Consider the following 11,847-nt stretch of genomic DNA (forward strand, 5'->3'; position numbering starts at 1 on the left):
TAAAAATACACTCTGGGCCTCCAAGTGCTTCACATGCGCTAGGTCCTCATTCTAACTAGGGCCTCGGGATAGGTCCTGTCCCCATTTTGCAGATGTGGAGTCAGATCACCTACCGAAAGTCACACACCCGGAATCCGAGAGCCCGGGCCCGAACCCGTGGAGTTTGGCTCCAAATTCGTGTATTTAACCCTTGACTGTACACACTGCCTCCTGCCATGGCAGCTGAGAATCCACCACTTCCCGGTGTTGGGTGGCCACCTAAGCACGCACTGGATGTTAGCTGGGGCTGCTGGTATTCGTTCAAAACACACACAGTTTAAGATCATTGTCCAAACGGTGGTGTCCTTCTGGCTCCTCCTCTGTTCTGCACTTGGCTGACTCTCCCCTAAGTGAGAGTGGCAGATGACTTATCGTTTATAATTGTTTTATTATCACCTTTATTGGGAGTCAGAAATACAGGAAGCTACAGTTCGCTTGTGGAATAACGCCTTTCTCAGCCTCAGTTTCTCATCTGCGAAATGGGGAAAGGTATAAGATCACATGTGAAGTAGTACGTGTAAAAGCTGCTAATTCTTTATCGGTGCGGGCTGGGCCCGTTAGGCGGAGACCTCCGGGTGTCGAGGGCGGTGTCCCCCCCGCCCCCAAGCGCAGCACTCTCCATCCGGTAACTGAGGAATCCGGGTTCGCAGGGGACCTGGACTCATTATTGGCCTTGTAGTAAACTCACACAAATGTTAGTGGGCCTTATTACTTATTAGTGTTATTTAAAGTCTATTGCTGCGGCTACTGTGCACCCTCAAATCTCAGTCAGCATCAGTCATAAGATGTGCATTATTGATTTAATAGCATCTTTCCGTGGGGTGGGGGCGACCGTGCTGTATTAAATTTGTGTGTCAATAGGAAAATGTCTGCGTCCCTCGTTGAAGTATCACAAAGGTAAATTTTTAAATATACCTTAGAACATAAGGACGTGTGGCCAGGCATGGTGGCTCACGCCTGTAATCTCGGCACTTTGGGAGGCCGAGGTGGATGGATCGCTTGAGGTCAGGCGTTCGAGACCAGCCTGACCAACATGGTGAAACCCAGTCTCTACTAAAAATACAAAAATTAGATGGGTGTGGTGACGCTCACCTGTAATCACAGCTACTCGGGAGGCTGAGGCAGGAGAATCACTTGAACCCAGGAGACGGAGGTTACAGTGAGCTGAGATCACCCCACTGCACTCCAGCCTGGGCAACAGAACGGGACTCTGTCTCAGAAAAAGAGGAAAAAAGAACAGAGGGAAGTGCTATTAGAATAGACACAAACTATGAAAGGTACGAACTGCACACGAGGAAAGCCGTGCGTAGGAAAAGCCGCGTGCTGCTGCTCCTCTGAATCAGATCATTCGGTGGGTGTCCTGCAATGACCTGGTGGTTGGGAGGGATAGCCTCCCCCTCTCCCAGCTCACGCCCCTTCCTCACTGGGCAAACTGACAACCTGACAGCGAGATCTGGAACCGCTACCTTGGCACCCCAGGTGGAAGCCAACCCTGAGAATGGAGGAGAAACAAGACAGAAGGAGCCAGCTGGACACTGCCTGGCTCCGTGAGAGAGGCTCCCTGCCAGCTGAGACCTTACGGGAGAGAAATCACGTTCACACTCACTGAAACCATTGCTAATTCTGAGTCTCTCTCTTAAGACAACCAAACCAATAGCGGCACGTTTCCCAAACGTGGGATGGGTTGCAGCAGACATGGCCAGTTCACAGTTAACATCTGTCCTTCCCTTCCACAGTACCAAATCCTTCCCGGGACGCTGCTTCCCATCCATGGCTTAGGTTTCCACTCCTCTTGGCATCTAAGCATGGCCTTGTGATTGCTTCTCGCCAATGGGATGGGATGGAAGTAGTACAGGCCTCTTCCAAGCCAAGGCTCTTAAGAAACATGTATGCCCAGGCCGGGCACAGTGGCTCATACCTGTAATCCCAGCACTTTGGGAGGCGGAGGCGGGAGGATCATGAGGTCAGAAGTTTGAGACCAGCCTCGCCAACATGGTGAAACCCTGTCTTACTACTATTTTGTAAAAATACAAAAATTAGCAGGGCACAGTGGTGGGTGCCTGTAATCCCTGCTACTCAGGAGGCTGAGGCAGGAGAATCACTTGAACCCGGGAGGTGGAGGCTACAGTGAGCCAAGATCACGCCTCTGCACTCCAGCCTGTGCGACAGAGCCAGACTGTCTCAAGAAAATAAAATAAAAATAAATACTCTACTTGCTAACACACCTTAGAGGGGGAAAAGAAAAAAATAAATAAATACAATGGAATATTATTTAGCCTTAAAAAGAAAGACGATTCTGACACATGCTACAACATGGATGAACCTTGAGGACGTGATGGTAAGAGAAATAAGCCAGTCACACAGGACAAATGCTCTATGATTCCACTTATATGAGGTACCTAGAGGAGTCACAGTCATAGAGACAGAAAGTAGAATGGGGGTTGCCAGGGGCTGGGGGAAGGGAATGGGGAGATAGCGTTTATTGGAGACAGAGTTTCCGTTTTGCAAGATGAGAGGAGTTCTGGAAATGGATGGGGGTGGTGGGTGCACAAGATGTCAATGGTTTAACACTACTGAACAGCACAGCTAAAAATAGTTGAGCCATGGCCAGGTGCAGTGGCTCACACCTGTAATCCCGGCACTTTGGGAGGTCGAGACCAGTCTGGCCAAGATGGTGAAACCCCGTTTCTACTAAAAATACAAAAATCAGCTGGGCATAGTGTTGCATGCCTGTAGTCCCAGCTATATGGGAGGCTGAGGCAGGAGAATCGCTTGAACCTGATAGGCAGAGGTTGCTGTGAGCCAGGATCACGCCACTGCACTGCAGCCTGGGTGACAAGAGTGAAACTCCGTCCCCCCACCAGGGAAAAAAATAGTTAAGACATTTAATTTTGTAATATATATAGATGTATATCTTTCTACGCTTTAAACTGTTTTTAAAGGAAAAAGAAGTACCCCTGTAATGTGATGTGCCATTACCATGGGTGGGTTTGTTACAGCAGCTTCCGCCTTCCCTAACTAATACAGAGTTTTCAGCTGCTAGGTAGCAAAAACGGCAAAGCTCCCTTTCAGGGATGTATCAGCATCTAGATGGAATTTCAATCCTCAAGACTGAATAAAATTGGGTGCAGGGGTGTCGGTAAGTCTGCAGAGAATCCAGAGTGGCTGTAACCGCTTCGTCCCACTCAACGTGGCCCATCAGTGGCTTTCTCTGGATGCTTCTCTCTGGAGAGTCCACTGCTCTGGCCCAGATGCCGAGATGTGAGAGGCTGCAAAGCTCACGGCAGCCTTGTTTCGCACCATGGGGAGGAAGCCAGTCTGCAGGAGGAGACAATGAAGCCTCAGAGAGGTGAGAGCTGGAGAGAAACAACATCCCGGCTGAGTTCTGTGCCCAGGCCGTAGGCAGCGGCCTCCTCTCTGCCTAACCTTCCTGAGGGCTGGGTGTTCCACTCTTCCTTTCCTTGAGTGAGTGTCTCTAGACGTCTTCCAGGAAAGCCCCGTTTTGGATGGCACATTGATTGAGTGGTGAGCGAGGGGAACAGCCACACAGCTCTGTAGTAATCTCGAAGGTCGGAGGTCCCTGGTGGGGGGCATGGGCTGCAGCTCCTTTAGAGCTTTCCTCACGGTTTCCTCCTGAGGGTGTGGCCCTAGGCCCAGTGACGGGAACAGCTGCAGCTGGCAGATTGGAGAGGGAGAGTTTGCAGCTGTTGAAATACAATTGCTTAGAAGTCCCCCCCACACAGGGAAATGCACACAATCACACTTTTCAGACGGTCCTCCTTACCATGATCATCAACAGTGACTTCCTGAGTTTCCGTCATGTCCTGGACATTCTGCTGGGTGCTTTGCTTGGAGAAACATGCTCAACCTTCATCTCTACTCCCAGACATAGCTGGGCCCTGGGAGGAGGCACTGGCAGCATCCACGGACCCGTCAGAAATGCAGAATCCCAGGCCCTGCTCCAAACCTACAGAGTGAGAATCTGCATTTTAATCCAGTGCTCATGGGATTCTTAGGCACAGCAGACTCCAGGATGCCCAGTTAAATGTGAACTCCAGATCAAAGATGAGAAACTTTTTAGTGTAAAAATGCACCAATATGGCCGGGCGCGGTGGCTCACGCCTGTAATCCCAGCACTTTGGGAGGCTGAGATGGGTGGATCACGAGGTCAAGAGATCGAGATCATCCTGGTCAACATGGTGAAACCCCAAATTGACTAAAAATACAAAAATTAGCTGGGCATGGTGGTGCACGCCTGTAGTCCCAGCTACTAGGGAGGCTGCAGCAGGAGAATTGCTTGAACCCAGGAGGCGGAGGTTGCGGTGAGCCGAGATCGCGCCATTGCACTCCAGCCTGGGTAACAAGAGCGAAACTCCGTCTCAAAAAAAAAAAAAAAAAAAATGCACCAATACTGGCTGGGCACGGAGGCTCACACCTGTCATCCCAGCACTTTGGGAAGCTGAGGAGGGTGGATCGCCTGAGGTCAGGAGTTCGAGACCAGCCTGACCAACATGGCAAAACCCCATCTCTACTAAAAAATACAAAAATTAGCCAGGCATGATAGTGCATGCCTGTAATTCCAGCTACTCGGGAGCCTGAGGCAGGGGAATCACTTGAACCAGGAGGCGGGGGTTGCAGTGAGCTGAGATCGTGCCACTACACTACAGCCTGGGTGACAGAGCAAGACTCTGTCTCAAAAGAAAGAAAAGAAGAAAATACAGCGCATCACCCTCATTACTTGTGGATTCCGTATCTGTGAATCTGCAACTCGCTGCCATTTATTCACAGCCTCGCGTTAACACTCACAGTGCTGCTGTGGTTTTTCTGGTCACTCACAGACATGCCTAGAGCAGCACACCAAAAACAAGGACAGCGGCTGAGATGGAACTGGGCAGCCCCTGCCTTCGCCCTTCAGCTCTCGTCCTGCAAACAAGCGTCCTTCTCAGCCCATTTAGTGCCATATTTAGGTTCCTGTCCGTAAGACTGTCATGTGCAGAACCTAAATGGGATTGGAGACTGTTCTTCTAAGTGAACTAACTCAGGAATGGAGAGCCAACATCGGATGTTCTCTCTCCTGAGTGGGAGCTAAACTATGAGGATGCAAAGGCGTAAGAATGACACAGTGGCCAGGTGCTGTGGTTCACACCTGTCATCCCAGCACTTTGGGAGGCCGAGGCAGGCGGATCACCTGAGGTCAAGAGTTCAAGACCAGCCTGGCCAACATGGTGAAAACCTGTCTCTACTAAAAATACAAGTATTAGCCAGGTGTGGTGGTACGTGCCTGTAATCCCAGCTACTCGGGAGGGTGAGGCAGGAGAATTGCTTGAACCCAGGAGACTGAGGTGTAGTGAGCCGAGATCCTACCACTGCACTCCAGCCTAAGGGACAGAGAGGGGGACTGCATCTCAAAAAAAGAAAAGAAAAGGCCGGGTGCGGTGGCTCACGCCTGTAATCCCAGCACTTTGGGGGGCCAAGGTGGGTGGATCATGAGGTCAGGAGTTCAAGATCAGCCTGACCAACATGGTGAAATCCCGTCTCTACTAAAAATACAAAAAAGTAGCTGAGCATGGTGGCACAGGAGGCTGAGGCAGGAGAATCTCTTGAACCTGGGAGGCAGAGGTTGCAGTGAGCTGAGATTGCACAACTGCACTCCAGCCTGGGGGACAGAGCAAGACTCCGTCTCAAAAAAACCCCAAAAACCAGAAAAATAATATATTAAGAAAGGTGCGTTTATTTATTTATTTTAATTTAAGATGGGGTTTCACCATGATGTCCAGGCTGGTCTTGAACTCCTGACCTCAGGTGATCCACCCGCCTCAGCCTCCCAAAGTGCTAGAATTACAGGCGTGAGCCACCGCGCCCGGCCTAAAGTAATAATCTTAATCGGTGTAACTTTAAAACCGAAATGATTCCCCCGAAGAGAGCGCACCGTTCCTGGAAGTAGTGCGATACCAGGGCGATGCGTGGAGTGGACGGAGCACGCTCCCATTCCATCTCCTATTTCCAAAAATCCATTTAACAGACTGTCCTCGGATAGAGGACGTATCAGATATTAAAGTGATAGGAACAGATACGACACTTGATCTTAGCCAAAAGGCCGAGAAGCGATCGGACGGTGTGTTTAAATAAAGACATACATAAAATCAGGCTTGTGTTGATGAACACGTGACTAGAGGCTCACGGGAACCTATCACTGTGTTCCCCCAGGAGCATGGGTATCAGCTGTTCATGGTGACTTTACAGAACTACCCAGAACACTAAGAATTGACTAAGTGTATCTTGTTCCATATTTAACAAAATGTAAGCAATAATTGCAAGGATGAATGTATGCCCCCGGTTCTCGGAAAAACTGAAACATGAATCAGGTGCGGATCCGTAGGATTCCCCACGACTTCTGCAGCACAGTTATAAAGGGGGCGTTTGCGCTCTGTGGATCTCACCAGTGGATGTTTTTACTGCTGTGGTAACTTCATCCCTTGCAGCAATCAGATGATGACTCTTTGTTTCAGGGTTGTTTTTTTTTTTTTGAGACAGAGTCTCACTCTGTCACCCAGGCTGGAGTGCAGTGGTGTGATCTCAGCTCACTGCAACCTCCGCCTCCCCAATTCAAGCGATTCTCATGCCTAAGCCTCCTGAGTAGCTGCCATTACAGGTGTATGCCACCACGCCCCGCTAATTTTTGTATTTTTAGGATAGACGGGGTTTTGCCACATTGGCCAGGATGGTCTCAAACTCCTGACCTCGGGTGATCCTGCCTCGGCCTCCCAAAGTGCTGGGATTGCAGGCATTAGCCACCGAGACTGGCCGGATGATAACTCTTTGGATAATGTGCCATACACTCTCTGACCCTGTTAGGGGAAAAACCTCACAGGTGGCCAGGTGCAGTGGCTCACGCCTGTAATCCCAGCACTTTGGGAGGCTGAGGCGAGTGAATCACAAGGTCAGGAGATTGAGACCATCCTGGCCAACATGGTGAAACCCCATCCATACTAAAACTATACAAATTAGCCAGTTGTGTCGGTGTGCACCTGTAGTCCCAGCTACTTGTGAGGCTGAGGCAGGAGAATCGCTTGAACCCAGGAGGCTGAGGCTGCGGTGAGCTGAGATTGCATCACTGCACCCCAGGTCTCTATCTCAAAAACAAACAAACAAACAAACCTCACGTAGGAATCGCACATAACCAAGAGTCATTATGACCATCATGGCGATTGTCTAAGGGTGATGGAAAAGTGGCTCAGTCTGGTTCCAAGGGAGGAATCAGGCAAACAGACCCCACCTCAGGTATTTTATCTACCAAAGATCTGATACAGGAATGAAATGTTCGAGAATTGTTGAATGGGCTGCACCTCCTGATAACTCACAGAATCACATGGAACCATCCCAGCCAGGAGCCGCCGCCTTTGAAGACTGACCTGTAGCTCCGAGTTCCAGAACATACCCCCGAAGCTGTGATCCAGGGGCCAAAAGCGGCCAGCCTCCAGAGCTGCAGCCTCTGCCTCCCAGGTTCAAGCGATGATCATGCCTCAGCCTCCCGAGTAGCTGGAATTATAGGTGCCAGCCACCATGTCCAGCTTGATTTTTGTGTGTTTAGTAGAGACGGGGGTTTGGCCGAGCTGGTCTCGAACTCCTGACCTTGTGATCCGCTCCCCTTGGCCTCCCAAAGTGCTGGGATTACAGGCGTGAGCCACTGAGCCCTGCTGCCCTGCTTCTTAAGCCTTCCGTAGAACTGCTCCCCACGTCCCCCTACACCCAGTAGAGCCCTCATGCTCTGAAAGGCCTCTTCTGCCTCCTACAGTGATCCCCTGGACTGCACCAAGATAAATAAACCTCACGGACTGCCAGTGGCCCTTCAACAGCTTTCCGCATCTTTTTGTTTGTTTGTTTGTTTGTTTGTTTTGAGATGGAGTTTCGCTCTCGTTACCCAGGCTGGAGTGCAATGGTGCGATCTCGGCTCACCGCAACCTCCGCCTCCTGAGTTCAGGCAATTCTCCTGCCTCAGCCTCCCGAGTAGCTGGGATTACAGGCACGCGCCACCATGCCCGGCTAATTTTGTATTTTTAGTAGAGACGGGGTTTCACCATGTTGACCAGGATGGTCTCGATCTCTTGACCTCGTGATCCACCTGCCTCGGCCTCCCAAAGTGCTGGGATTACAGGCATGAGCCGCCACGTACGGCCAGCTTTCCGCATCTTACTCGGGTGCACTTAATTAGCAAAGCCCGATTCAGTCCAGAACTCTAGCTCTCAGGAGGTCTGGGAAACGCAGCTGCAATCTCCAGCCAGAGAGATTTCTCCCCAGAGAGTAAAAGGGGTGGAAGTGGGGGCGGGACAGAAGCCCGCAGTATCAACCGCTGAGAAGCCGCTTTCACTCTGGCCAGATGCTGCCGAGATACGGTTGGGAAGAATTTCCAAGGAATTCTCTGCTTTGGCAGTGAGGGTAAAGTCTGCCTGACTCCCTCCTCCTGTAAGCATTGCTCGCTCTCTGAGCTTCTAAGGAAGAGGATATATCTGGCTGGTGAAAAACCTGCTGCCACAGCTGGGCAGGGACTTCAGAATACCCTTCTTCCCCGCCCCCCCTTGAGACAGAGTCTTGCTCTGTCACTCAGGCTGGAGTGCAGTGGTGCCATCTCAGCTCTTGTTTCTTCCGCCTCTGCAACCTCTGCCTCCTCGGTTCAAGTGATTCTCCTGCCTCAGCCTCCGGACTAGCTGGGATTACAGGTGTCTGCCACCATGCCTCACTAATTTTTGTATTTTTATCAGAGGCAGGGTTTCACCATGTTGGCCAGGCTGGTCTCGAACTCCCGACCTCAGGTGATCCACCCACTTCTGCCTCCCAAAGTTCTGGGATTACAGATGTGAGCCACCACATCCAGCCTGAGCTTCAGTTTCCTCCTCCGTGAGAGAGGCTCAGGCCTTAAAAACTGCTCTTGGCCTTAAAACCCAGGTCTCTTGCTGTGTCACCTGGCAAAGTACACTTGCCCCTCTGAGCCTTGATTATCCCAGCCGTTAAATGGGGTGATTCTCTGATCACGGGGTGAGCATGGGGGGAAATCAGATAATGGGCGGTGTGACCCATCATTAAGCACGAATTGCTTCATTAATTTCGTTAATTGCATTATTCTTTTTCAAACATTTCCTGGGGCCTTGGGGAGCCAAAGATGACTCAGGTTGAGATCCAGCCCACTGGGAGCCTGCGGTGCAAGACCACAGACTGACATCCGTACACCCGTAGGCCATCCCCACTTCTGCTGGCTCTTCCCCTCACAGGCTCACTCACTAGTCCATCAACCACTCACCCGTAAACACAACCTGGGCCTCCAGATTCTAACCAAGCCCCATCCCTGCCCCGGGGGATCGTACTGCTTCAAAGCACCATACAGAGAGAAAAACCTTAATTATTATTTAGGGCAATAATTATAGCAGAGCTACAAAGGAGCCGAGAAGCAGGAAAGTAGGAGCTAAATTTGCTGCCAAAGGAATTCTCGCCCTCAGGCCTGGGAAGTAGGGTAAGAACCACTTTCCTTCAGTCTTCTTTTTTTTTTGAGACGGAGTTTCGCTCATGTTACCCAGACTGGAGTGCAATGGCGCGATCTCAGCTCACCGCAACCTCTGCCTCTCGGGTTCAGGAAATTCTCCTGCCTCAGCCTCCTGAGTAGCTGGGATTACAGGCGCGTGCCACCATGCCCAGCTAATTTTTGGATTTTTAGTAGAGACGGGGTTTCACCATGTTGACCAGGATGTTCTCGATCTCTTGACCTCGTGATCCACCCGCCTTGGCCTCCCAAAGTGCTGGGATTACAAGCATGAGCCACCGTGCCCGGCCCTACTTCACTCTTATTGACTCATTCCTGGGCAGGCCCCAAGCCAGGAGCTGGGTATAACAGGCAAGAAGGGTTGGTCTCTATTGCTGACTTGCTCAGCATGAGGTGGGCAGCAGTCACCCAAAAATTGTTTTGTTTTGAGACAAAGTCTCACATTGTTGCCTGGGCGGGAGTGCAGCGACTCCATCTCAACTCACTGCAACTCTGCCTTCCGGGTTTAAGGGACTCTCCTGCCTCAGCCTCCTGAGTAGCTGGGATTACAGGCACCTGCCACCATGCCCGGCTAATTTTTTATATTTTAGTAGACAGGGTTTCACCATGTTGGCCACACTGGTCTCAAACTCCTGGCCTCGTGATGGGCCCGCCTCAGCCTCCCAAAGTGCTGGGATTACAGGCATGAGCCACCATACCCAGCCTGCACTGGAGGGTTTGAAGCAAAAGTTACATGACCCTATTGAAGTTTCAACAGGATCCCGCTGGGGCTGAGAGAGGTGGGTCATGCCTCTCATCCCAGCACTTCAGGAGGCCAAGGCGGGTGGATCACCTGAGGTCAGGAGTTCGAGATCAGCCTGGCCAACATGGTGAAACCCCATCTCTACTAAAAATACAAAAAAAATTAGCTGGGCATGGTGGTGCACACCTGTAATCGCAGCACTTTGGGAGGCCAAGGCGGGTGGATCACGAGGTCAAGAGATCGAGACCATCCTGGTCAACATGGTGAAACCCCGTGTCTACTAAAAATACAAAAATTAGCTGGGCGTGGTGGCGCGTGCCTGTAATCCCAGCTACTCGGGAGGCTGAAGCAGGAGAATTGCTTGAACCCAGGAGGTGGAGGTTGCAGTGAGCCGAGGTCGTGCCATTGCACTCCAGCCTGGGTAACAAGAGTGAAACTCCATCTCAAAAAAAAAAAAAAAAAAAGAGAGGCCTATTAGGAAATCCAAGTGGACACGTCAAGTAGGCCATCAGAGATAAATGGGAAGATGAGTGTGTTTTAGGCGCAGAAAGGAGACATGACTGGAACTCAGTAAACAAGAGGAGAAGACAGGGGCAGATAGATGGGCCAGGGTAGGTTAGGCCGCCGTGGGCCAACTGGCCACAAAGTTCTGGGTCAGCCACTCATCGCTTGTGAATCCTGGGGACAGTTGTTCATTTATGAATATGGTAAGAGGAACAACTTCCACTGTCTTCCTTTTGATGGCGAGGAGTCTTCAGAGCAGCGAGAGAAGTAGAGGAGGGGAGGGGGATTCTCTTATCTGTATCGTACAGACGAGGAAATACACCGCTGGCTGGGGTGGGGCTAACCCGGGCCCACTAGGCTTGCATGAGCCATAATCAGTCCTGGAACTATCTAGATAAAGAGCGTCAGCTGATCTCTTAAGATGTCTTTCTGCTCTAAAATGCAAATACGCTTCTTCAGTTCTGAGATGGAGAAAAGAAACTGAGGCCTCGGGACGGGGCAGCAGTCGGTCCAACAGGGGCACGTCGAGCACGCGTCGCAGGTAGCGCTCTCCCCCAATTCACACCAGGGAAAACTGGGGCCAAAGACATGGCGGTGTCCGGTCCAGGTTCGCACAGGAAGAGCCAAACCGAGGCCCCCGCGCTGGCCCCCTCCTGAGCCATCGCCCACCCCGGAACAGGAGGGCAGCCCGCTTACGTCCTGATTCCTGGAACCGACATCGATCCTTAAGTTCTGTCCGGTGGGAGAGGGAGGACAAGAAAAAAAATTGCAATCCGTAATCAAGGAGGGAAACGTAGCCTGCACTCCTGATTGGCGCAGAACTGTAGCCTGGTCTCCTCCTCCCCCTCTTCGCTTGCCAGCTTCTAGAGCTCCAGAGGCCCCACCTACCAAATGCCCGGCCGATACCCGGCCTCCCTTGGTCTCCACCGCAACGCCGCCATGGCACCTCCTCCTCCTCTTTCCCGGCACGTCTGCGCATGCCCAGGGTCCGCGCGGAGACCACTGGGAAGCCGCTTCGTGCATTCCGGGA

At 51.4% G+C, this 11,847-nt stretch overlaps 1 protein-coding gene and 1 non-coding gene across 4 annotated transcripts in view; both read right to left on the bottom strand.

The window, feature by feature from the left end:
* The window catches only part of ZNF787 (zinc finger protein 787), a 33,780-nt gene extending 21,990 nt beyond the window's left edge, over positions 1-11,790 (bottom strand). The window contains exons 1-4 of one of the 3 annotated variants that reach the window (XM_078361625.1): positions 11,706-11,790; positions 11,514-11,549; positions 3,824-4,006; positions 1,132-3,714 (exon numbers count right to left, since the gene is read on the bottom strand). The gene's annotated coding sequence lies outside the window, so the exon portion shown is untranslated. Of the gene's footprint in view, positions 1-1,131; positions 3,744-3,823; positions 4,007-11,513; positions 11,550-11,705 lie in introns of all 3 variants that reach the window. The other 2 variants (XM_078361624.1, XM_078361626.1) reach the window with 2 other exon arrangements.
* Positions 5,958-6,148, bottom strand: LOC118150392 (U2 spliceosomal RNA). Its single transcript, XR_004738498.1, has one exon. It is a non-coding gene; the product is annotated as a U2 spliceosomal RNA (small nuclear RNA).
* Positions 11,791-11,847: the final 57 nt, after the last annotated feature.

This window comes from Callithrix jacchus, chromosome 22, assembly GCF_049354715.1.
Source record: "Callithrix jacchus isolate 240 chromosome 22, calJac240_pri, whole genome shotgun sequence".
Classification (NCBI taxonomy): Eukaryota; Metazoa; Chordata; class Mammalia; order Primates; family Cebidae; genus Callithrix; species Callithrix jacchus.